The sequence below is a fragment of the Eleutherodactylus coqui genome, chromosome 3, assembly GCF_035609145.1.
Source record: "Eleutherodactylus coqui strain aEleCoq1 chromosome 3, aEleCoq1.hap1, whole genome shotgun sequence".
Classification (NCBI taxonomy): Eukaryota; Metazoa; Chordata; class Amphibia; order Anura; family Eleutherodactylidae; genus Eleutherodactylus; species Eleutherodactylus coqui.
This window is the reverse complement of record NC_089839.1, coordinates 90,186,321-90,214,253: the sequence shown is the minus strand read 5'-3', so window position 1 is coordinate 90,214,253 and position 27,933 is coordinate 90,186,321. Positions and strand designations below refer to the sequence as shown.

At 46.7% G+C, this 27,933-nt stretch overlaps 2 pseudogenes; both read left to right on the top strand.

The window, feature by feature from the left end:
- LOC136620151 (regulator of microtubule dynamics protein 2-like) overlaps positions 1-20,674 on the top strand; it is an 83,804-nt pseudogene extending 63,130 nt beyond the window's left edge.
- Positions 20,672-27,933, top strand: part of LOC136620150 (regulator of microtubule dynamics protein 2-like) — an 88,099-nt pseudogene continuing 80,837 nt past the window's right edge.

Here is a 27,933-nt window from a genome sequence, read left to right as displayed (position 1 = left end):
ACAAAGAACTTTGCGCTGTCTGGAAGGCCATTCGGGACCTCGAGACAGAGATCAGGGGTAGACACATTAAGATCTTTTCGGATAACATAACAACTGTGTCCCTCATCCGCCACCAGGGATCCACGCGGAACCCCCGACTCCAAGACCTGGCGGCGAAAGTTCTCCGGTGGATAGAGCAGCGGACGCCTTCCGTCACAGCGTACCACGTAAGGGGCCCAGAGAACTCCATGGCGGACCATCTCAGCCGCAGGAAGATAGACCCCGGGGAGTGGACTCTACATCCACACGCGTTCCAGCTAATTTTAGAGAGATGGGGGACACCCAAGGTGGACTTGTTCGCCTCTCGGGAGAACACCAAGTGTCCCCGGTTTTTCTCCAGGGGAGCAGACGGGGGCTCCCTGGGAATAGATGCACTATCCCAGGCCTGGGATTGGGACCTTGCATACGCCTTCCCGCCTATCCCCCTGATTCCTCGGGTCCTAAGGAAAGTTCAGGAGTCCCCAGGCTCTGTTATCCTGGTGGCCCCATTCTGGCCCAAGAGACCCTGGTTTCCGCTCCTGGTCGCTCTCTCGACAAGGAGCCTCTACATCTGCCGCAGAAAGACGACCTCCTTCAGCAGGGCCCCTGATATGCCCAAAGGTCCGACAGTTCAGACTGGCGGCCTGGAAGTTGAGTGGGTAAAATACCTGAGCCAGGGCCTATCAGGGAGGGTGACCACTACGTTATGTGAGAGCCTCAAAAAATCCACCAGGAAAATATACTCCAGGGTGTGGGATACCTGCTCTAGGTGGTTGGGGCATAGTATACATGACCTCCAACAGCCCGACATTAACAAAATACTGGAGTTCCTACGGGATGGGTTGGACATGGGGCTAAGACCTGGTACCGTTAAGGTCCAGGTGGCCGCCCTTGGGGCCTTCTTCGACTTCCCCTTAGGCGACCATAGGCTAATTAAGAAATACCTGAAAGGGGCAGTCAGACTCCACCCCTTTATAAGGGAAACCATGCCCCCCTGGGACCTGAACCTTGTTTTACAGGCCCTCTGCGCACACCCCTTTGAGCCTCTGGAAGATCTATCAGTAAAGATCCTCTCCTATAAAGTTGCCTTTCTAGTTGCCATCACATCCGCCAAACGGATCGGGGAGATCCAATCCCTCTCTATTAGGCCCCTGTACATGACCACCTTCCCAGATAAAATACAGTTCAGGCCTGACCCCTTTTTCCAACCGAAAGTTCTCACAGACTTCCACAGAGAACAGCGAATAGTACTTCCCTCCTTCTGCCAAGAACCCTGTAACACCACGGAACAGAGGTTCCATAATCTAGATGTTAGACGAGCAGTCCTGAAGTATTTGGAGGTCACACATTCCTTCAGGAAGTCTAACAATTCTTTATTCAATTTCAGGGTCCACGCAGAGGAGGGGCCGCTACTAAGGACTCCTTAGCGCGTTGGGTCAGGAGGGCCATAGAAGAGGCATACAGATCCCAGGGGATCCCACTCCCGGGCGACGTTAGAACCATTCCACTAGGGTGGTCGCCTGTTCCTGGGCGGAGAGAGCCCAGGTGACAACCGACCACATCGGCAGAGCCGCCACATGGTCGAGCACTCATACCTTCACTAAACACTATCGCCTGGACCGGGGGGCCAGTCGTGATATGGCCTTTGGGCGGAAGGTGCTACAGGCGGTGGTCCCTCCCTAAAGCCCTTGGTCGTTGGCATTCCTCCATGTGTATGCTGTCAGGATGACGAGGGGAAGACAGGAATTAGGTCCTACCTGTTAATTCCTTTTCTTGAAGTCATCCTGACAGCATAGGGGCTTTTCCCTCCCCTTGAGTTAATTTTACGTGAAGTAACGTATTGTACTTTAATTGCTGTATTAAAAATGATTGGTTAAGCAAGCCGGGTCACTGTAGTTATTTGGTACACACTGGTGAGCCAGTGGTGGGAGTTGCCTTTTGTATTTTCCGCTTCCTGTCCCAACAGTTGTCCAGCAGACAACCTCCATGTGTATGCTGTCAGGATGACTTCAAGAAAAGGAATTAACAGGTAGGACCTAATTCCTGTCATATCCAAGCTAGAAGTAGTACAACAGGATATCAAAGCCTCCATGTCAGCCAGTTTCCCATTTTGTATCCAAGTAGAGGCTGTACAATAGGGTACTATAGTCTCTATTTCTGCGTGTATCACATCTTGTATCCAAGCTAGAAGCGGTACAAATGGAACTAGAGACTCCATACTAACCTGTTTTACACCTTGAAACCAAGCAAGAGGCGGTACAACAGGGTACCAGAGCCTCCGTGCCCACCTTTTTCACATCTTGTATCCAAGCTAGAAGCGGTACAGGATGGTAGTAGAGACTCCATACTAAGCTATTTCACATCTTGTATCCAAGCTAGATGTGGTACAACCGGTTACTAAAACATCCATGCCCGCCCGTATCACGTCTGCTATCCAAGCTATAGGCACTACGACAGTATACTAGAGGCCACATGTCTGCCTGTATTACATCCTGTGTTCACGCTAGAAGCGGTACAACAAGGTTCTAGAGCCTCCCATCAAGGAGTCAATTTTCCACAATAATGGTCAATGTGTACGGATGGAAATTCCGCAGTGAGATTCCGCGTGCACGCAATTCTATGCAGACAGCTGCAAGTTTGATCGTGAAAAATCTGTGCAGTAACAAATTTGCGGCATGTCCTATTTCTGTGCGAGCGTCACAAAGGCTTGCATAGAAACATCACCGCTGACACGCTCTGCTCTATGCATGGGTGTCTGTGCCATCCAACACATCGCAGAGCAGAGAGAGAAGGCGCCGGACGGGTAAGCGAGAGGTCACTGCAGGGACACGGGTCTCATTCCGCTGTGAGAATCTCGCAGTGTGAATCCGACCCGCCGTGTGCATTCGGCCTTAATGATACTTTTGCTCTGATATTTTAATTACTTTTATCAACATTACAATGACATATAGGAAGTTCTGTTTCATTCAGGCCACTTCTGCCTGGTGTTATATGGTTGTCATCAAAACTACTCTGCCCTCATGTGTCTGCTTTATGTAACTACATGCTGTGTCTCACATTCACTCATCATCACCAAAGCATCTACAGCAAACTTCATGCCTCACATCATCTAAATCTACACAAGCAGCGCCAATCTGCCCCTCTATGGCTAGGCTCACACAAACATGGCGTATATCTGTGAGTGGCCCAGTAGATATCAATGGGCTATTGGCATTATGTGTTGCACACAGGAAAATTGCGTGCGCAATGACAATACGCCCGTGTGAGATCGGCCTAAGTCAAACACACAAGCCTACATCGGGTGAATGTACTCTTTTTTCAGCAATCATCTGCTGAGTTTCCATGGCGACAATTTCACGAAATGCCAAATATTGAATCAAGAAATTCCAAACTTAAGTCCTCTGAAATCCTGGTGCAGTCTGACATATATGATGGAGAAGAAGAACTCCGAGTCGCACAAGCAGAGACAGCGGCTTAACATTAAGGCCATTCTCACACGACCGAGTTTGAATTGTGGAATCCGTGATCGTCACCCGCATGGAAGCTCCGCGGCATTTCGTACACATTGAAACAAATAGAATATTTGCGATGGCATGGAAAAAAAGATTTGAAAAAAATGTGTACTGCGCCTGTCCAACAGGGAGCCGTCCGGACCATCCGCAGTACAGATAAAATTCAGGTACGTGTGGGCGCCGGCCGGGGACAGGGACAGATTCCAGTACGAGCTCGCACATGGGGAATCCGACTGGTCCATGTGAGGCCGGCCTAAGGGTGCGTTCACGTGTGGCGGAAATCCTGTGGTTTTTTTCTCTAACAGAAATTATGCGGTAAAAACAGCAGAAACGTCAATTAATAAAGTGAATGGGATTAACGCAAATCTTGTTTAGGCCAGTGGCAGACGACCGGATTTGAACTGCACAATCCGCGATCGTCACCCGTGCGGACGATCCGTGATATTTCGCATCCACTGAAAGAATAGAATGTTTTCATGTCCGCTCACATGAGCCGTCCGGACCATCCGCAGTACAGATAAAATTCAGGTACGTGTGGGCGCCGGCCGGGGACAGGGACAGATTCCAGTACGAGCTCGCACATGGGGAATCCGACTGGTCCATGTGAGGCCGGCCTAAGGGTGCGTTCACGTGTGGCGGAAATCCTGTGGTTTTTTTCTCTAACAGAAATTATGCGGTAAAAACAGCAGAAACGTCAATTAATAAAGTGAATGGGATTAACGCAAATCTTGTTTAGGCCAGTGGCAGACGACCGGATTTGAACTGCACAATCCGCGATCGTCACCCGTGCGGACGATCCGTGATATTTCGCATCCACTGAAAGAATAGAATGTTTTCATGTCCGCTCACATGAGCAGCATGTTCTGTTTTTGTGCAGACTCCGCATGGACGGCTTCCATTGTCATTACGGTTTGGTCGTGGTCATTCGTGTCATCGCCTATTGCTGGAAAAGCAAAGATTTAAAAAACAAAGAGCAAGACCAACGGCGAGCTGCCATGGTCATGCACAATACAAAGCTGACCAGGTATGCAGGGTCCTCAGCCAGGGACAGAGACGGGTTCAGCTGCGGGCTCCTGCAAGCGGAATCCAACCCGTCCGTGTGCAGCTGGCCTCATGTGTAGAGTTAAAAAGAAGCTCACATGAGCGAACAATGATTGCGATTTCCACAAGTGGAAATAAATTCGCAGTATCTACTATTTTTGTGCGGACTCCGCACGGACGCCTTCTGTTGTAGTCAATGGAAGCCGTCCGATCCGCAGCATATTCACCGATGTGATTACAGATAGGTCATGGGTACCCGCTTCATCGCCTAGCAACGGCGCTGGAAGAGCCAAGATTAAAAAAAGAAAAACAATAAAACTGCACTGTACAGGACCGACGGCGAGCCTCCACAGTCATCCGCAATACAAAACAGACCAGGTATGCAGGGTCCTCAGCCAGGGACAGAGACACATTCTGCTGCGGGCTTCTGCAATCTGAATCCAACCCGTCCGTGTGCAGCCGGCCTCATGCGTAGAGTCAAAAGCTGCAGATCTCCTGCAGGAATGGCAGCCTTCCCGGCTGTTATAATGTGTGGTGGTCCAAAAGGTAAATGGGCCGCATGGGCCGGTCGAGGATAAGTGGTAACAATGGGAGAACATGCTTCTTGTGTGCAGCTCTGAAATAGATGACTACATCATATAATAGTCCTAGACATTACATATCTGTCCGCACATTTCATCTGAACGTAAGAATCCCCATTTAATGATTAACATAACCAGCTGCTGCTAAAGCGCCTTCATGCAACTTTACACCTTATATTGTGGAATCTTATGTCAGCAATCCCCTTGTATATCTGTATGAGTTCTACTACTGGCAGAAGTGATTCAGGTAGTAGAGAGGTGATCAGCAAAACAGGAGAGCCCTTTAAGTCGGTATCACACGAACGAACTTCTGCAAGAGAACTATGTGTACAGCGTGCAGAAATTAGAACCCAATGGGATAGTTTACAAGCGCATAAGTGTACAATGGCCTTGCGCGCAAAAAACCCCCCAAAAAACGCACCATGTGCTATTTTGCTGTGCATTTGCATTAGTAGCCTGGCGCAGAACTCCCATGCTGGGGAGAGTAGGTGCTCGCCTGTCGGATGACAGCCGGGCACTTGCTGTAATAGCGAGAAGTACAGAAAGTTTTGCTTCAGTACGACCGCAGCATGTAGAAGGCTGACAGATATGATCGTGGAGTACCGATGGGTTGCCGCGGCACTCAGAGGCTTTATTATAACGGCTCTGCCAGCTACGGTGACCCATGAGGCTCAGGCTCTGGCTGATCTTCATAGCCATTCTAATACACTGCTACCAACACAGTAGGATAGACAGGCTGGACTAGATGGACAATGTCTTCATTCGGCCTTACATACTATGTTACTATGTTTCCCTGAAAATAAGACCGTGTCTTATAAAATCTTTTGCCTCAAAAGAAGCACAGTGTCTTATTTTTGGGGAGTGTCTTATACTCACCTAGCCGTCGGCATCTGTGTCCCTCGCACTGGTCTCCACGCTGCTGCAGTCATCAGCGCTGACAGAATCCTCTTCTTGTAACAAGGCTTTGAATACCCCGCCTCCGGTAATCGCTTCGTAAATGGATTACCTAATTCCGACCCGCTAATGTGAGTAGAATTATGTAATCCAATGTATTTGATTCATCCGTGTATTACCACGGATCAAACGCGTGCAGAATCTGCAATTTCTCTCCAGTCGTGTGGGGGCGGCCTTAGGTGATCGCTACCTTTTTATCATGTGACCGGGGACCGCTTAACGAGACCACCGATCACTGCTCCAGGCTCTCGGTGACCTTTGGTAGCCGGGAGCAAGGAGGATCATATCAGGGTTCAAATGCGGAGGCCTCCAGTAAGAAGTTTCATCTCCTCTCACCGATCGCATCGAAGAAGGGAGATTAAACTTCAACTTTACATGATCGCCCTTATCCAACCGAGGATAAGGATCCCTTTGGGGGACATCGCCGGAGGCCTTAGGGAAATATTTTCACCCCCTTCCTCACGGATTGGTCTGTGACAGGAGGTGAAGCTGTAACTCTTTTACTTTTACATGATCGCCGTTATCCATTGGATAAATTGTTAAAGCACACATAGGCAGGAAGTCACTAAGGGGTTAAGGCGCAAACAGACTTTGTCATTAAGGCCGCTCTCACACAGACAGTTTTTACAGCGTTTAGCGTGGCGTTTGAATAGCCGTCATAAAACACCTCCATTGATCACAATGGAGCTTCTCAGAGGAGCGTTCGAACGCCGCGATCTTCTCACGCTCTATGCTCTATTTTAGTTTGTTTCAGCCCTTTTTAGTTCAATAGATTTTTATTTATTTAGTCTATCAGTGATATACAATAAATGCAATTTAGTGAAACTAGGTATAAAGTAAACAGTGTTGACATACAAGGTATTTGTCTTCATTTTTCAGATTACAATTTCGCTCTTCTTGAGGTATCTTGTTTTAACTGTAAAAACACTTTTATGTAACTCTTATAACGTTTATCAATAGCATACTAATTACTTAAACATAGGTAAGTATGTTGATTTGAAAAAGAACAAAAAAAGGAAAGAACCCAGAGTGGGCTATGTTTTAGAACAGGTTTCGAGTTGATTGCTGTTGGTAACTTTCTCAAACTTTTTGTTAACACTTATTATTATAACTAAACCTTGGAGGGTTGTTTGTGCCTCAGATGCATTCTGGATGCCGGGAGTTCTCACCCACTCCTGTAGCATGGGTCTTGTTGATACTATTCTTACTTCGCATCTTCGGTTTTGCTAATAAGGAGAGAGGAAAGAAAATAAAGAGAGGGGGGGGAGCGGAGGGGGAGAGGGGTAGAGGAGCCACTAGGGGCTCTGGGAAATGAGATCAGAGGGGGGTTCTGGTCCGCTCGGCAGGAACCCTCCACTGTTGGACACTGTTTCAGCCCTTTTTAATGCACCTCATCACCGATTGTGAGGATGGAGCGCGTTACACAACGCTGTGGAACATGTTTGAAAATGTTGTACTTAAACACTTTAAAATGCAGCGTTTTAACAGACGCCTGTGTGAAAGCAGCCTTAGGGCTCATGTCCACGGGCGTAAAACACAGCGGGCCTACCACGGCGTCTTACAAATTACAGCCAATATGCTGCAGAGGGACGGCAGGGGTGGCGTATGCGAATCTCACATCACGGACATGCGCAGTGTGTTTTTTTAAAATTTTTATTCCCGCTCTGTTCAGAGTGGGAATGCGTATTGACACACTGGCCTCTCGCAATGTGTGCGTATGGACAGCGTATCATACACAACCCATAAAGAGGGCTGCATATCATGCGCAGAGAAAGAGCATGTCCGCTGACTTTCATTGATCCATTCACCTCGTAGCATGCAACGCACGCTTGATACGCAGTGAAAATACAGTCGTGGACATGAGCCCTGAGCCTGACTTCACACAGCGAGCGTGATGTGTGGCTGTGATTCCGCCTCCATATTGCGCTCCTTACCATGTGATTTTCCCAGGGATGTGAGAGTTCTTATGGGTAAACAGCCTCCATCTCTTCAGGGATGCAGGGATCCTCCTGTGCGGCTGTCACAGAGGATCGCAGAGGTTCTCCCATTGCTTACAATGCAGACAGCGATGCTGCAGCCGCCCCCATTGAGAACAATGCGACTACGATGTGAGAGCACGCAGGTAGATAGAGCATGCTGCAATTTACTTCTCACATTGCATCACATCGCGGTACCATGCAGGAAAACCTCGCTCATGTGTATGACCCATTCAGAAGAATGGGGTTCATATTTGTGCGTTTTGCAATACACAAATCTTGTGTGATTTTCTCGGCCGCGTGAAGCCGGCCTAAGGGGTTAACTACATTGGTGAGGGCTTATTCCCATGAACGCCTGTAGTGCCCCAGAGTTTTGGGGTCCCCTCCAGCACCTCAGAATACATGTTTTATGTTTGTCATAAATGTGGAATGCATCAGGGTGATGTGTATGGGAGTTTGCAGGCATGAAAGGGTTACTGTCTGGAAAATGTAGTGGCAGTGGTGAGCACGCGGGACGGCGACTCCGCCATTCCGGGATATGTCGTCACATCGTATGGCACCTGTTGTACAGTTATACTTATGTAGTACATGTGTGATATTCAGTCACTGCTCCTCCGCAGTAATGAGGATATGTCTGTGTACTACACCACCCAGCAGGGAGCTTCATGTGTCCTGATGGGGGGAGTTGTCCTCCTCACTGCTGGGAATAGATGGGGAGAGAGAGAACCTGTGTCATACAGGACGACAACCATTGACCCCTATGGCCGCCTGTCCACGGTCGTTGCGAAATATCGCTAGCAGGGGAGAGAACTGTCAACTCTCCACGGTGAGCCTATTTGATAGATAAGCTAACCGTGTAGAATCGCGGCATGCCGCAATTTACCATCCGCGAGCAGAGAGTTTCTATGATTCTCCGCTCGGGGACATGGGAGGTTGCGCCTTCCATAGCTACACGTGCGCTCACTAGGTTCCTCGTGGCGGATTATCGCCGCGGGGAACGCAGATCACAATCGCCCGTGGACAGGAGCCCTTAAAGGTGAGCTCTCTTTTTTTCTCTTTAGTATTTTTTCTCCACTTTTAAAAATGATCCCCCTTTTTTTATCCGTCCCGTCGCTGTCGGAGGACTGGTGGTTTGCAGGTGTTTTTCAATGATCCTATGTAATGCACTAAAATACTTAAAAAAAACAACTAATGGAGTCAAATGGGGGAAAAAGCGCAATATTGACATGTTCAAGGGGTCAGTCTTTTATGGCGTTCACACTGGCTTCATTCTGCGGGTCGGTACGATTACTACCAGACCGAGTTTATAGAGATTGTTTTAATGTGCTACTTTTAGAAAAATAATTTTTGGAAGAAAATATAATTTCCTGCCGCCTTCTTCAAACAGCCAGAACTTGTTTTATTTCCATTGACATCAGTGTACGACGGCTCGTGTTTTTGCGGGACGTCCTGTACTCTCCGTTTGTACCATTTTGGAGTACATACCACTTTTTCATCGCTTTTCATTACATCTTTTTTTGGAGACTGTGAGACCAAAAAGCTCCATTGTGACGAGTATTTTTTTAATTTTTATTTTTCTGCTGACGTTCACCGTGAGGGGAGAATAATGCGTTACATTCATAGATCTCACTTTTATGGATACAGCGATTCCAAATATGTGCTTGTTGGTTTTAGCAATTTTTTTTTTAACTAGAAATATGGCTTTTTTTTTAACTTTATTTAATGCAACTTTTAAAAACTTTTTTTCATAGCTTCTCCAGTATTATGTAATACCATAGTGATACATTATACCACGATCCTGACTTAATAGGCAATCTGCAATGGCAGCTCTGGGGTTTTCAGAAGTCTTGTGGCTGCCATGGCAACCAAACCGCACCCAAGATCTCATTTCACTGGTGCCGATTGGTACCTCCGATCTCCGATTCGGTAGCAGCATATAAAGGGTTAGCAGCCGCAATCAGCAGGAGTTAAGGAGTCTCCAGCACACAAAATGCCCCAGAGTAAGTAATGGTGCAAAAACAAATATTGCTCACCTCTCACCTTGCCTCCGAGTCAGCACTGCCGACCCGCTACCCGCTGAGCCAGGAAGTGTCATCGTTCGTATGGTGGTGAGTGTACTGTGCCCGCCTGCGTATCACAAGCGCACGGATACGTACAGGAGGACTCTTTTTTTTTTTTTTTTTCTTTTGTTCCAAATTCCCCGCTGTGTTTCAGAGTGGGATGCATATGAAGACGCCACCCAAACGCAATGTATTGTGTATGGACAGCATTTCATACAAATGTATAGGGGTAACGCTGCATACCGGTAGTACATAGGGAAATAGAGCGTGCTGCCATCTATTTCTTGTGCGTATCGATACCCAGTGTCTACACCCACATGTGTAAGGATCAGTGAAAGTCCATTGACTCCATTCACTACGTATCGCGCAGCGTGGACAGTCATGGACATGAGCCCCGTAGACCGATAGTCCGAGTTCTCTGCATGGCTTATTCTTCTGCAAGAATCGCCCATTATTTTCTTTGGGAGCGTAAAAATAAGCACATCACAATCACATGTTCCAGCGCGGCTTGTCCAACATGGCTTCTCTGCAGTATGTGGACGAAATTTTTGCAAATCTCGTCCTCTCTGCTGGATCGGCTCAGATTTAAGATCGCTGGTTTCTGCCCCGTGTGACCCTGGCCTTATGCTGCCGGTCCTTCATGTTACTGAGAATTCTGTCTTCTCCATTAGGATATATTCTGTAATCACAAGACAACGGAAACAAATGCCAACATTACTGGACACATATTGTAAATGTAGGGCTCATCCCCACGAGCGTGACGTATCACGCAGGGAATGAAGTCCGTGAAAGTTCATTGATTGTCATTGAAGCATTCACATTGCATATATATATTGCATGAAATACAGCATGTTCTATTTCACTGCGTATCACGCGTGTACAGAACTTTTTTTCTTTGGCTTGTGTATTCAACCATGTTCATACTTGATACATTGTGTATATGCGGCGTTGGATATGCAATGCTGCTACAGAGCGTGTGTGCGTGAGATCCGTATACAGCGACTCTCTGCTGGCATCCATGGCGGGAAAACGCAGGATTCATCTAGCAGTTTCTGCATACGGTTGTGTGAATGAGGCCTTAGGCAATGATTAGGGATGTACTACCATGTTTCCCTGAAAATAAGACCCTGTCTTGTATTAATTTTGCCCCAAAAGAGCCACAGGGTCTTATTTTCGGGGAATGCTTTATTATACTTACCTAGCAGGCGCGGCCCGAGTCCCCCCGCTGGTCTCCACCGTTCCAGCAGTCTTCCGAGTAGTTCTCACCGCCAACAGAACATCGCTTGTTGGTTACGAGGTCTGTAAACCTCATCTACAGCAAGCGATGTTTTGTCGGCGCTGAGAACTGCTAGCAAGCCTGCCTGGGACTGCGGAGACCAGAGGGAGGGACCCGGATGGCGCCTGCTAGCTAAGTATTGCTTTTTTTTCATGTATTCTAGCTAGGGCTTATACTTTTGCTGGCAACACACTTCTCTGTTAACCTGACCTATGTCTAAACGCTGCCTACGCTTCTGGCAAAGCAAATGCTGAGGAAGGGGTGCCAAAACACTGAAGCGCGTCTCCTCAGGCTGCCTGTCCACGGGCATTTTTGCATTGCGTTCTCCGTGGCGATAATCCGGCCCCGGGAAAGCGCAGCCCTGTCCACGAGCGGAAAATCACAGCGATTCTCCGCTCGCAGGCAGCAAATGCAGTATGCTGCGCATTGCTGCGATTCTCCGCGGTGAGCCTATCTGTCAGGTAGGCTCACTGCGCAGATCCAACAGCTGGCTCCTGCTCCCCGACGGCGACTCCCTCGGCAGACCTCAGCAACGCTGGTGGACAGGCAGCCTTAAGCCGGTTTCAATAAAGCAGAGTAGTTGAGCTAATCCCCGATCCATTGTGCTTCGCTAAGATAGTCACACCTATACCCAGTTTTTTTTTACTATTGACCAACAGAATCCTTGAAGGATGGCAGGCTACATCAGCTGTGCGGACCGGTCGGCGCCTGTAAGATGCGCTACGCTATTTGCCTAGCGCGGCCTTCCTAAGTTTTGACTCAATTACTCAGTGGCACGCTGACGTGGAATGCGTTAGTTGCTACATTTATAAGTTGATGTCTTGTAGATTTAAAATCCGCCCCGCAGGTCAATTTAAACTGTAGTTTTTTCTCCACATAGCTAAGCTATTTACTTAGTGCGGCCGTGCTGCACAGATAGTGTAGTGCTGAGTCAAGTTAAGTTGTGACTCAGTTACTCAGTGGCATGCTGCGCCATTTGCCTGGTGGACTTGTGCCGGATGGTCAGTAGTACCTGTGGACGCATTGTTGGCAATGAGACTAGTGCTGCACAGCCAACGTTTGCTATATAGCCCTGCGACCTCACACTCTCAAGCCGGTTTCACATGACCTTTTTCCTATTGTGGAATCCGTAGTCGGCGTCCACGCGGAGGATGCACAGCAAATAGCACGCATTGAAAGATACATACGTTCGTTTTTTTTTTTTCTTTCACGCTCGCGGATACGAATTGAAAAAGTCGCAGAATGTTCTATTTGCTGGGGACTTCCTCCATTGAAGTCAATAGAGGTCATCTGACGTGCAGCCCATCCGCAATGTCTGACGGTGCGGGAAATACAAGTATTTTAAAAAACAAAAATCTGTACTGCGCATGACGGCCTGCGAGCCTCCGCGGTCACCTGCATTACAGATTTTACAGGAACACAGGGTCGCCGGCCAGATTCCGCTGCGGTATCGGGATGTGGGACCTGAAGTGGTCATGTGCAGCCGGCCATACTGAAGACAATGGAGTTGCGGTATAACTCACAAGTAGCTGCGACCCGTATATTGCAAGAAATCCAACCTCGGTGGGGTTTTTGAAATCTGTAGGTTGTGGCAACTAGCGCGACCCCATTGATTTAATTGAAAATGCAACTTCACAGGGCTGCACAGCGATCTTTGGTCACATGACCCATGTCATGGCGAAATACTCCATGGAGTTCCAGCCTTAGAGCTCATGTCCATAACTGTGTTCTCACCGCGGAGACCCGCAGCGTTTTATGCCTACAGCCATGGGTCCTTTGGCCAGATTCACATGAATATATCTGCACAGCATATCACAGCGGGGGGAAATCATGTGACTGTACGCTGCGATCGCAAAAATTACATTAATATGCACCAATATGCCCATAAAAGCACATCACTTACAGCGCAAATGTGTTGCACTTAGTCAAGCGTTTTTGGGCATGCGCTCGTATAAAGGGTCCCTGAAACACGCACGCTTATATACGCAATACCTATCACACAAACAAGGAGGCCGTGCTCTGTGCCTGCATCATTTAGGCTGCTGTCACATCTGCGTTGTGGTTCCGTTTTCCTACTCCATTCCAGGAGCAGGAAAGGATTCCCGTGGCTGAACGGGTACGGCTTATGATGAAACCGAACATCCATTCTGTAATCATCATCCTCTGTACAGTGCCAGTGCTCCAAACGGCACATTCGCAGCAGAGGAGAAAATCGGCGGAGAGGTACGCTGGGTCACCGACAGGGCACCGGGTCGAACTCCGCTGTGGGAATCCCGTATGCTGGGTCCGACCCGACCGTGTGCAGATGGCTGGGAGACACTTTTTTTAATTATTGGATTTTTATTGATTTTCGGTAACATACATAATATACGTAACAAGATTACAGTGGAATGTAGAATTAAAAGAACTAATACACAGCAGCGCATAGCATATTATTTGTGAGGGGGGAGGGAAAATGTAGGAGGGGGGGAGGAAAGGGGGGGGGGAAGCATATGACTAGAGGGGGAGACATAGACGTGATAATCATACAGTGTGTATCATATTTTAGGTAGAATATCTGTATCAAGTATATAACTTTGCAACTTTTTAAGTAACATATCAAAGACTAAGACTAAACGTAACATTTGGCAGGTCACACATTCCTGAATTATGCTGTTTTCCAAAGTCCCCAGACTTCCTTATGTTTCTTTAAGGAGCCATCTCTTAACGCCAACCATTTTTCAAATATCTGCTGTTCCGCCATGCGGTCTGAAAATTCGCTGTAGGAAGGGGGAGTAGGGGATTTCCAATGTTTAGCTATAATCGCTTTGGCCGTCATCAAAGCATGAGCTAGTAGATATCTAGTGTTTGGAGGATGTTTATTTAAGTCAATTAAAAGTAAAATCTTTTTTGGTATCCTGTCTATATGGATATTCAATGTTTTGTCAAGATAATTCAGCACTGGGGACCAGTAGTTATTTAATTTTGTGCATGACCAAAAGATATGAGTTAGTGTACCCTTTTGGCCACATTCTCTCCAGCATTGATCATTTTTGTGATGGAGTCTCGAGGCTAGTAAATTGGGAGTAAAGTACCATCTTAAGTTGATTTTTATCTGTGTTTCTAAAATACCCATTCCTTTGGTAGAAGTACATGCTATTCTGTATGCTGATTCCCAGGTTTCTGTTGGTATTTTTTCTCCCAATTCTTTTTCCCAGTTAAGAATATGGGATTTTTTGTGCAGGATAATGTTATTGGTTAGTATGTCATAAAAATATCTTGTGTCCGATTTTCCTTTTATGGGAGGGGTAGAAATTTTCCCTAAGACCGTTCCAGAGATTTTAGTGTTATAAAAGGGGTTTTTCTTTAAGAAAGCTGATACTCTCGCATATTTGAACATGTCGTTGTCCGTTAATTTGAATTCTCGACATGCAGCCGTAAAGGGCTTTAGTCCCTTTTCCGTAACAAGCATATCTACCGTTTTTATGCCTTTCTGTTTCCAAGGTTCCATATTTATATCAGGTATAAATATGCTTAATATTTCTAATGGAAGCATTGGTTTCTTACAGAGATCCTGTGTCGCCGCTTTTTGGGAGAATTCCTTCCAGATCTCTATGGAGGCCACAACCATTGGAGAGGGGTCTTTTAAAATAAGTTTTAGGTCGGAGTGGGCGTGCGCTGCCGCAAGAGATGCCGCTAGTAATAACAGATTCCCTTTAGAGGGCTTAATGCAGGAAGTTTCCATGCCCACCCAAGCCATAGCTTCCTCATTTTTAACCCAGTTTCTGGTTTGGTTTAGAATTGTTGCTTTAAAGTAATTCTTTATATCAGGTATGTCAGCGCCGCCCTTCCTGCGGTGAAGAGACAGAATAGGGAGGGCTATGCGCGGTCTGCCTCCGGGCCAGATAAAGTCTGTTAATTGACGTTGTGATTTCTTGAGGGTGTAATTTGAGATCGGGATCGGCAAGACTCTGAACAGATATAGAATTTTTGGAAGGATTTTCATCTTATATGTCATTATCCTGCCTAGCCATGTGAGGTTAATCCCCGAGAGATAGTCCAGTTCTTTTTGGATTGTTTTCATGAGTGGTACAAAGTTTGTGTTTTCTAAATTATTGGTGTTTGCTGTTACTATGGTACCCAAGTATGGGATGCCCTCGGAGCTCCACTCGAATGTGAATTCTGCTTGAATTGCCCGTTTCAGATCTTTTGTGGCATTGAGACCCAATATCATTGATTTATTAATATTTAGTTTATAATATGAGATTTTTGAGTATTGTTGTAGAATGTGGCATGCTTCTCTTAATGAGGCCAGAGGGGAGGACAAAGTGAGGACTACATCGTCCGCAAATAAGCCTATCTTGTGCTGGCGAAGGCTATGTGAGATGCCTTTTATCACCGGAGAGGATCTGATTGCCTCCGCCAGCGGCTCCACCATTAAAATATATAATATGGGGGAAAGCGGGCATCCCTGACGAGTGCCATTGGAAATTGTGAACTTATCTGACAATACCCCATCAATCAGGACTCTAGCAGACGGGTAGGAGTACAGGGCCCGGACGGCGCGAATCACCCCCTCCCCGAAGCCAAATTTTGCCAGGGTTTGAAAAGCGTATCCCCAATGGACCCTATCAAACGCTTTTTCTGCGTCTAAGGCCAGCATGATGGCAGGTGTGCCGGAAATTTTTGTAGAATGGATGAGATTTAGAAGTTTTCTCGCGCCGTCCGAGGCCTGCCGCCCCTTTACAAAGCCCGCCTGGTCCGAGTGTACCACCCCGGGGAGGATGTTGAGCAATCTGTTGGCCAATATCTTTGCATAAATCTTAGTGTCTGTGTTAAGCAGAGAGATTGGCCTGAAATTAGCTGGATCGTTAGGTTCTTTGCCCTGTTTAGGCAGCACCACTACAGTGGCTTGGAGCATCTCCTCCGGAAAGGCCCCCCTGGACATCACAGAGTTTAGGGTTTTCCCCAGGTATGGTGAGAGACTATCTGCAAACAATTTGTAATATTCAGATGAGAAGCCATCTGGCCCTGGGGCTTTCTGGCTTCTCATAGAGGAGATTGTCTCCAGTAGTTCAGAAGTTGTAATTGGATTTTCCAGGGCGTTTGCTACAGATTTATCTATTTGTGGGAGAACTATATTGTTCAGGAAATTATCGATGGTTTCCTCTGTAGGTTGGGGGGTTAGCGGGTCTTCTTTTAGGTTATACAAACTGCTGTAATATGATCGGAACACTTCTAGTATCTGTTCTGGGTGGGTTATTTTATGTTCTTTTTTTTTTGAGTTCCAGACGTATGGGATAGAGGCCTTAGCTGCTTTTCTTTTAACTCTATTAGCCATCCACTTTGTTGGTTTGTTGGTTGAAGAGTAGATATTGGCACGATGGGAGGAGATCTCTTTATCGAAATCTCCTTGTAGTACCCTGCGCAGTTCTAGTCTAGTGGTGAATAGTTCAGAATATAAGTCCTGGGTAGCTTTGTTTTGTAGTTGTTTCTCTAGAGTATGTATTTTTTGTATTAGGGACTCTGTATTTTTTTGCTTATCTCTTTTATATTTGGCCCCAATTTTGATAAAGATGCCTCTTATGTAGGCTTTGTGGGCCAGCCATAGGACCTCAGGATTAGTATCTGTCGTGTCGTTCAATGAGAAGTAAGATATTATCTCTTTTTGTATTTCTTTTTGAATTTTGGGTAGTTTCATTAAAAAAGTATTGTTCCTCCACGTTTTACTAGTTTGTCGATTTGCTTCAACTGCTAGGGAAGTTGTTATCGGAGCATGGTCCGACCACGATATTGTTCCCACCTTTGCCTCAACCACCGAATTTATAAGTGACTTGTCTACCAGACTAAGGTCAATGCGGGAGAAGGATCTATGTCGGGACGAGAAGAAGGAGAATTCTCTTGATGATGCGTTAAGACACCTAAAGGTGTCGTATAACGCAGCTCCTCTGATCCATTCGTTTAAGGATCTGCCTCCTCTGGTTTCTTGGGATGAGGTATCTAATGATCTGTCCGGGGCTAGGTTGAAGTCGCCATTAATAATTAATGCACCTCTAGCTGCGCGTTTTATTTTCTTTAGCAGTTTGTTTAGGAAACTTATCTGCTTTGAGTTCGGGGCGTACACATTCACTATGGTGAGATGTGTATTTTTTAGGGAACCTCCCAGGATTATGAATCTCCCTTTCGGGTCACAGATCTGTAAGTCTATTTTAAACGGGGCCGATTCTTTAAAAGCTATCAATACTCCTGCTTGTTTTTTTTGTGCGCACGCATGTATAATCTGAGGAAATTTTTTGTGTGACATTCTGTACTTATCTGTGTCTAGTAAATGTGATTCTTGTATACATACGACGTCCGCACCGAGACGGATAGCTTCTTTCCATACTGCGTTTCTCTTGAAGGGGGTGTTCAGACCGTTGGCGTTCTGCGACATCACTTTGATTGACATTTTCTTATGGAGTTGTTTCCGCTGAAGTGGGGTTGGGGGGGTAGAAACCTGTGTGACACTGCCAGAAAACAAAGACTACAAGAACATTCAGAAACGATAAGCATAACAACATACTTGGAAAATAACATAGTTTTTGAGGTCAGCTCATGTCGGCGGTAAAGCTCTGCTTTCCGGGTAAGAAATACTGCACAACATATGTAGCACCAACATATCAGTCCTCCGAGGTGGGCAAAAGAATAATGCCCAGGAGATTCGTTGTAGCGAAGGTACGATTTTAACCAGAATATTATACAAGCTTGCGCCTGCGTTCCCATTTGGGGGGGAAAAGTCTATCACGGTGAGAAAGACTCCATCACTCATGCTTTTAAGAGAGGTAAGGGATATGTTTCTTCTTACCAGGACATGGTACACAGCACCCAGTTCATTTAGGTTGTATGTTTCTTGGTACGATAATCAGGGTTATGTGGATCACCTCTGCTTTGGGTAGATGTGGTATGATCCTGGTGTTTCAGGCCCCAGGAGTGTAGCATCTCAGCAGCCGAGGAGGGATTTAGGAGGACATGCGTGGTGTTTGCTCTGGAGACTATCAGTTTTGTGGGGAAGCCCCATCTGTAAGGGACATTGGCCTCCCTGAGAGCCGCTGTTATCTTAGCAAATCCCCTCCTTGCCTCCATCGTGGCTTGCGATAGATCAATAAAGATACGAAGCTCAGAGTAAGGGCTTGGAAGCACTTTCAATCTTCTGATGGCAGACATGAGAGCTTCCTTGGTGCTAAAATAGTGTATACGAATAATGATGTCTCTCGGAGTATTTTCCTTAAGAAATTTTGGCAGAGGGAGCCTATGGGCTCTATCAATTTTTAACTCCTGCTCTGGGACCTCAGGTAGTATTTTGCGGAGAAAACGTGTCACGAAATTGACGATTTCAGCGTTGGTTATTTTTTCTGAGACTCCTCTTATTTTGACGTTGTTACGTCGGTTTCTATCCTCAAGGTCAGTTAATTTTTGTTGTAGTTTGGTTACACTTGCCTCTAAATCGTAATGGGCATCTATTAGGGAGTTATGGGACTTCACCAGTTCACCCATTTTTGTCTCGGTTTTCTCTATGCGGGTATTAACCTCTTTAACAGACGAGTCGACGTAAGAAGTTAGGTTTTTAATGTCCATTTGTATTGTATTGCGTAGAGCCATGGCAATCTCCTTAATATATAGCTCTGATGCAGGTTTATTAGATGCTGAGAGATCAGCTAGGCTGTCATCCCTCTGGGAGCTGGTGCTTTCGTTATGTGAAAGGGAGCAGGTCTGGCAGGGGTCCCCTGACAATTTCTGCCTCTGTTTATCTGGACTGTCGGTGCGTGAGGGGGGGGGAGGGGGTTGCAACCGCATGTCTGGCGCCATGTTGTGTCTCTTGTCCCCTTTAATATATCCCCTCTCTCCCTGTAGACCCGGTACCTGGCTCTCTGGTTGTGGTTTTGGGCTCCCTGCTGTGCCCTCTTGCAGTGCCTTGTGTGCTGATGGCTCGCCTGATGCCTTGGCTCTCCGGGGGGGCCGCCCCTCCTCCATCTGCTCTCCGCTCCCCGACAGCTCCTCCGGCGCCCCAACCGGCAAGACAGAGCGCTCGGGGGAGAAGCCCTGCCGAACACCATGTGCCGTCGGCTCACCTGCCGCCTCAGCTCTCCGGGGGGGCTGCCCCTCCTCCATCCGCTCTCCGCTCCCCGACAGCTCCTCCGGCGCCACACCAGGCATGGCAGAGCGCCCGGGGGAGAAGCCCTGCCGAACATCATGTGCCGATGGCTCACCTGCCGCTGCAGCGCTCCGGGTGGCTTGTCTCTCCTCTGTCCGCGCTCCGCTCCCCGACGGCTCCTCCGGCGCCATGACAGGTGAGGTAGCGCGCGCGGGGAAGAAGTCCTCTAGTCTTGCCGGCTTCCCTCTGGTGTTTCTTCTCTTTGACATCTCTAGGTGCCAGAGATGTTCACTGGTGTATTGGGCTGTTTTTTTTCCCTCCTCAGATGTTTTTTAAAGTTGCTTGGAGTCTGTATTAGCACGGAGACAGAGCTCAAGCGTCTGCTCCGAAGCCTCACCAAGCCACGCCCCCGCTGGGAGACACTTTGAGTTTCATAATAGACTGTTGCAATGTTATGGGATCATAGTGCAGTAAGTTTATATTATAAGGAGGGCAGCAAGGAGGAAGAAAGTTGTCATATACTTTCTTAGGCCTTGTGTCCACTTGCACGGATACCAATGCTGAATCCCGCAGGGGTATCCGTGCGTGCCCGCGTACATGGAAAGGGAAAGACAGTTTATTACCTCTCCAGGTCCAGAGCAGGTCTCCACTGAGCCGGCCAGATCTTCATTCTTCAGCACGGCGGATGCGTCCGGGGGCGTTGGGCGACACGCCCGGCACATGCGCAGTTCTTTCTCTTTTGTTTTTGAATCTCCTGCTTTCCCGCATAACTTTAAAGGCTAATTACAATGAAGCCTCTGTATTTGGCCTTCAGTCATTCACCACCTAATATTCTTCCGCTTTGTTCCACATGTAATCGCTTTACAATATACGTATTTTATGTACATGTCGTAGGCTTCTGTCTGATTGGTTACTGAACAACTCTTTCCATTTGGCAGGCGGACAGATATCAGGGACCTTCAGAGGGGACTTTGGAGCTTCTAAAAAGTGAGATGTTTCCTAGAAGCTGGACTCGTGGTCATTCTGCAACCATCACTTTCTTGATGGCCGCCTTCACTAGCAGAATGCTGTCAGAGACATCTGTACCATAAATCTAGCCGAGGAAGAATGTAGCCTTTTCCGTATTGAACTTCTGTAATTCCCTGCTTGCTGATCGGTCATCACAGAAGGTCTCAGCAGTGTTGGTTCAGCACTTGTTCTGCTGACATCAGTAATATTGTCCCATCCGAGAACAGACATTTGCTTTTGGGATTCCTTACAGGAGCTGCAGGAGTTAGCATTGCCTTGTGCTGGAGAAGATATGGCAAACATGGCTACATTCTCCACTGGCCCAAGACTTGGTCATTTGGTACAGCTAACCAAGTTCAGGACAACCAAGGTGCTGTTATGGTCCTTCTGAAACTAGAAGAACAGATTAAGGATGAGCTCAGAGGCAAGAATGATGGGAAGAAAGTTAGTCTGCAGCACCGAAGTCTTTAAAGAAAGAAAAGTGAGACCACAAAGGCATCGGGTGATTATCCTAGTTCTGAGGATGCACAAAGCGAAGGGGGTAAGTGTGAAATACAGTAAATGCCGTAATATGTAATTTTCTTGCGTTCATGCTATCTTGTGTTCTCAGATTATAGATGTGCTGTCCGCTTCCTACTGCATATAATCCATACAATCTGCACATACAGATTATGGCAGTGCTGGCCAGTTCCTACATAATCCTCAAAACTGCATATACAGATTATGGCAGTGCTGGCCAGTTACTACGTAATCCTCAAAACTGCATATACAGATTATGGCAGTGCTGGCCATTTACTACATAATCCTCAAAACTGCATATACAGATTATGGCAGTGCTGGCCAGTTACTACGTAATCCACAAAACTGCATATACAGATTATGGCAGTGCTGGCCAGTTACTACATAATCCTCAAAACTGCATATACAGATTATGGCAGCGCTGGCCAGTTACTACATAATCCTCAAAACTGCATATACAGATTATGGCAGCGCTGGCCAGTTACTACGTAATCCACAAAACTGTAAATACAGATGCAGGCAGGGGGCAATGCAGAATAACAGGCCAACACTGATTGGCTGAGTCTCAGCGAACCAACGCTATGTTTCATCTCTGCATTGCTTAGCGCCACAACAGCGTAAAGCACACCCTTCCACCCCTAGTGGTTCCACCCCTTGTAGCCTGTCCTGCCTGACTTCACGATTCCAATTAGAATCAGAATTGTGCTTCACCAAAATGGTGAATTAAAGGGGCTTTCCAGGCGAAAACTATTGGTGACCTTTTCTTAGGACAGATCAATAGTTAATCCGCTTCAGCCCTGCCACTTAGGATCAATGATCGCCAGGACCGTTGCACTGACTTTTTCATCAGGGTCACGATAGGAAGTACCAAAGTCGTCTTCTCTCCTATTGAAATCACTGGGAGTGCTGCCTCCTGTTACACTTCCAGAACTTCTGCCTCCTACATTGGATTCAGAATGATGGGAGTGAAGCCCACTATAACACTTCCTGTGCCGATGGCTATGTCCGGACTGCCATACTTATAGGGGACAGGATGATCAGCTGATCGCCAGGGATCTTGAGCAGCAGGTTCACAGCATTTAATTATAGTGAGGATAGGTCATCAATAGTTTTTACCTGGACAACCCATTTAATTAAATTCAAATGTGATTAATCGCCCGGCCCTATCTGTAGATATAGCTTATACCAATGAATGTTTTAAGGCTTTTCTTAAAATCCTACTTTATAGATTTCATTTACTATATACCATACAGTTTTCTTTTTTGCCTTCTTTCTGTCTGCCCATGAAAGATATGTCAGAAGAACTCTGTAATACTATATACTACATATCCAAGTGACTTAAAGGGATCCTGTCATCAGGTTCATGCTTGCCGAACCGCAGGTAGCGTGAACCCCGGGAAGCCTGCTGCAGCCGTGAGTGTTTTATACTGAAACGCTAAAACTCACAGTGACAGTATACTTCTTTTATCTTATTAAGCCCAAATCACCGAAAAATAATCTAAAAACTAACCTTTATTAAATATTTGTTTAACAGAATGAATGGACAGACTCCAAGATGTAGCTGTAAGGGGAGACCCTGGTCTATGGCTGGCCACCAAAGGGTTACACACCTTACAACCTATTCACCTATAGCTGTATAGGGCCGGAGAACCTACAAATCCATGGATGATGCATCGGTATAATATTGTAGCTCCGTGGCGCTGTACCAGGGATGCCAGGGAATAGGAAGGCACTTGGTGTATAAATCTAAGAGCCTTTTGTTTTGTTGGTCCTCCGAGGGGATTGTCTGTATACTCTGCCTGGATTATTGTAGTATACAGCGCACTATTTGCTGCGGACGCCAACAATAAATGCAGCGCTGACTTATGGATCCATTCTATCCTGTAATAAACCACGTTCTCAGTTACTTTCTTTGGTGTTTTAACCCCATTTCCTTATACCCGCTCCTCTCTTTTATCCTGCGTTATTCCCAGCAGGAGGAATAAAAGAAGGTAAACCCTTGTATGCCAGGGGGAGATTTACACCAATGATGGACATATAGTGGCAGCATAATGACAGGTGCGCTATTTGGCATTAATACCGCACATAATGTCATTTCACTAAGACAAATCGTCTGCTCAGTTTCTAATAAATAAATAGAGTCACACATGGGGATCAGCACTGGACATCCCCCTTCCCTTCTCCCCATATAGTGTGAGATCCCTGATTGTGGAGGGCGTTTGTTCGCCCCGTTACTCCACATGGGGATCAGCACTGGACATCCCCCTTCCCTTCTCCCCATATAGTGTGAGATCCCTGATTGTGGAGGGCGTTTGTTCGCCCCATTACTCCACATGGAGATCAGCACTGGACATCCCCCTTCCCGTCTCCCCATATATCGTAAGATCCCTGATTGTGGAGGCCATCTGTTTGCCCCGTTATTCCACATGGGGTTCAGCACTGGACATCCCCCTTCTCTTCTCCCCCGATAGTGTGAGATCCCTGATTGTGTGGGGTATCTGTCCGCCCTCTTACTCCACATGGGGATCAGCACTGGACATCCCCCTTCCCTTCTCTCCCTATAGCGTGAGATCCCTGATTGTGGAGGGCGTCTGTTCGCCCCGGTACTCCACATGGGGATCAGCACAGGACAGCTCCCCTCGGCCGTTCTATATATTGTGCCTCCGCTCTTACTGGGGTCTCCGAGCCCCTTAACTCTTCAGTCTCTGAAGCCACAACTAGTAAGCTGGCTTCTACTAGGGATTAACCCCTTCTCAGTCCCCATAAAGTGCTGGCTATATTTGCCTCAATTAAGGGAGATTCATGACTGCCTATATAAGTGCAATCCATGTCTGTGGAGATCTACATAATTGTACAGGGATCTTGTGAGAGGAAATCACCTTAAAGGGACGGTCATTGTTAATATATAGTGGCCCAAAGAAGACGGTGTACATATAGTACCTAAAGACATCCGGTCTGGCTAACATTCGCGTCATATGACTTCTGCATTCAAACCCCAGCTTGAATAGGTGGCTTATTCATTACCCAAACGCTTATTTCAAATCAAGGCATAGCTGCGCCGATGCGGTGACCAGAAATCTAGATGAGGTAGTCGGCACGTTATCTGCAGCTAGCCCAATGTAGCCGGCGGCCTGATACCATCTATCATGCGGCTACATCGGTTCCCACTAAGCTCTAGGACGGCGCTGCTCCTCAGCATTGGGAGAGATAGCTAGGGTTTCTCCCATTGATACGGACCATTTACATCGGGTATTAACCCTTTCCTCCCCACTCCTCTATCGGGAGCTGGGGAGAATGCTAGTATTTGGTAAATACTAAATGGCGCGCCTGTCGTTCTGGTGTCTCTGTGTACCCCAAACTTTGGAAACCTATTACTGGGATATTGAGCACAGACACCAGTGGTTAACCCCTTCCCCTCTACTCATTTATCAGAGGCTGAGGAGACAAATTATTTCAGAAAAAATGACAGTGCACGCGGAATAAACGCTAAAATGGCGTGCCTGTCGTTCTGCTGTCTCCATGTTAACCCCTTCCTCTCTATTAATTTATTAGAAACTGAGGAGGCGATTTGTCTTAGTGAAATGACATTGTGCGCGGTATAAACGCCAAATAGCGCACCTGTCATTATGCTGCCACTATATGTCCATCATTGGTGTAAATCTCCCCCTGGCATACAAGGGTTTACCTTCTTTTATTCCTCCTGCTGGGAATAACGCAGGATAAAAGAGAGGAGCGGGTATAAGGAAATGGGGTTAAACACCAAAGAAAATAGCTGAGAACGTGGCTTATTACAGGATAGAATGGATCCATAAGTCAGCGCTGCATTTATTGTTGGCGTCCGCAGCAAATAGTGCGCTGTATACTACAATAATCCAGGCAGAGTATACAGACATTCCCCTCGGAGGACCAACAAAACAAAAGGCTCTTAGATTTATACACCAAGTGCCTTCCTATTCCCTGGCATCCCTGGTACAGCGCCACGGAGCTACAATGTTATACCGATGCATCATCCATGGATTTGTAGGTTCTCCGGCCCTATACAGCTATAAGGGAATAGGTTGTAAGGTGTGTAACCCTTTGGTGGCCAGCCATAGACCCGGGTCTACCCTTATGTCTACATCTATGAGCCTGTCCATTCATTCTGTTAAACAAAAATTTTATAAAATTTAGTTTTAAGATTATTTTTAGGTGATTTGGGCTTATGAGATAAAAGAAGTATACTGTCACTTTATTTCGGTGATTTATACTGAAACACTGTATCTTTTCAGAATAAATATACTATAAATAGAGATGAGCGAGTATACTCGGTAAAGGCAATTGCTCGAGCGAGCATTGCCTTTGCCGAGTACCTGCCTGCTCAAGATGAAACGTTCGAGTGCTGCCGGCGGGCAGGGAGCTGCGGGGGAGAACGGGGCGAAATGGAGGGGAGATCTCTCTCTCCCTCTCTCCCCCTCGCTCCCTCCTGATGACAGCCGCTACTCACCGCTCCCCCGCGCCGGCACCCGAACGTTTCATCTCGAGCGGGCAGGTACTCTGCAAAGGCAATGCTCGCTCGAGCAATTGCCTTTACTGAGTATACTCGCTCATCTCTAACTATAAAGTTTGACGTGGCACTGAGTTCGAGTCACGGGGGTGGGCCGCACCGGACCCTCACTGCCCGCTGCATAATAGATATAATTACAAGATGTGCCAGATTATCAGGAGGAAAGACATTATTTGTAGAGTTTCTCCAGTCTGGATAATAGAGGAGGGTCTGAGGGTCCTGAGCAGAACCACCTACTATTATCTTCGGGTCACATGGTGGAATCCGATGCGGACGTTTCCATTTTTAAAAACTGCAGGAGTAACCTGCGGCCAAGTCACATGTTTCTGCCGCTTATTTACTGCACAGACAGCTCCCCTAAAACCATGGCAGAAATCCACAGTTTCTCTGCCGTGGATCCGCACATGGATTTAGCCGCATCAAAGAGCAAAATCGGCGGAATTTTCCTTGCTAACATGCGTGAAATGACCTGACGCTACTTCACACAGATACGTGGATTATGTCCATTGACACGGCTAAATCTGCTTGTAAACCTGCGGCAGAAACATGCAGCTCAGCCACAGATTTCTCCTGCGGTTTTTAGAAGTGGAAGATTCCGCATCAGATTCCGCCACGGGACCCTAATGAATCCGTGATACTGCGTTTAAAAAAGTCTCTGGGATATTTCTTGGCATTTTGGGTCAGGATGAGTATCATTTCTCCATAAGGAGAGCACCTAGAAGGTAAGGAAGGAGACTTATAAGGCCATCCATGCTCCTCTGGGAAATATGCAAGTAGGGAAGATGGAACAATACCCCTGCAGCGCCACCTATTGGAGGGCAGTTTTCCTGCAAGTCAATGTCAGACTTTTTAGACAAGCCTTCCATCTTCCTATTTGCATATGGCATTGTGTAAATGCTTTCGTTAAAGGGTCATTTCAGATATGCATACTGCCATCTCTACAATGAGAAGTTTATAAGTAATGAGTAGACGCACAGCTGGAAGATCAGATGCTGTTACTGATGCAGTTGTGCCATCCTAGAAGCCGTTCCTGCACCCACTATTGCCCCCCTTAGGCTAGGTTCACAAAGGACTGAAATCTCATGGAGCGACCACACGGAAATATCGCCAGATTTCTGCAGGAAAAATGAATCTTCACACTTTTGCAGTGTCTTCGCCGCCTGCATTCCGCTGCAGCCATCTCTCCCCATAGAGAGTAGAGAGGCTGCAGCGGAAACAGTGAAAGAATCGACATGTCGCATCTTTTAATTCTGAGTCACTGCGGAAGTATTGCAGGACAGACGGCTTTCATTGACTGCAATGGAAACCGTCTGTGAGATTTTTCGCATAGAATAAAACATGCTGCACTTCTCCTCTGCGAGCGGAAAATCGCAGTTGATTTCCTCTCGTGGGCAGGGGAGAATCATTTAACACTTCATGTCTATGGACGGACATTGCTGCGGAATTCGCGGTGGGTGTCTGACCGTGAATTCCGCAGCGATAATCCGTCCCTGGGCATTTGGCCTAAATAAGACATCCAATGGAAATAAAGACACCGACACAAAGATTTATGGAGAAGGAACATTTTATTTCTAGTTGTAGGAAATGGTAGATTTTATTATGGGGAATGTTGAGGCGGAATTGATCCAGAGGAAGGCGAAAACCCTTTGATAGGAAAAAGCCAATTATCCTTGTATAAAGGGGAAAAATTCCTTCCTGACCCCAAATATGGCGATCAGAGCAAGTCCCAAGATCAAAGCCGAAATCTGACCTGACTTTCTAAAATGTATTATTGTTTCCATAAATGTATATAAATCTGTTACCATTTATTGTTTGTGTGAGATATAAAGTGTATTGGACTAAAGCTGTTTATAGACTGTGTTGATCCTGAGGAAGGCGAAAACCCCCTTCAGGAAAGAGCCAATTATCCTGTTTTAAGGGGGGAAAATTCCTTCCTGACCCCAAATATGGCGACCAGAATAAATTCCAGGATCAAAGCCAGCCGCTCACCTCCCTAGTGTATGTGATGTCAGCTAAAGATTGTGCTTGTTTATGTTATGTTATTTATGTGGCTGATTCCTTATAAATAAGACCTAACCCTATTTAAGGCTGTGAGTTGATCCAGAGGAAGGCAAAAACCTCCTTGAGGTATGAGCCAATTGTCCTCAAGTTGGAAAAATTCCTTCCTGACCCCAAATATGGCGATCAGAGCAAGTCCCTGGATCAAAGCCGACATCTACACCTATCTGTGTGTATACTTGTGTCTATGTATGTGTTAGTGTCTACACTAGTGTCTAACCTTCATGTATGTGGTGCGTGCTACTTACGTGGCCTGTGCCGAGGTCTTACTAGTAAC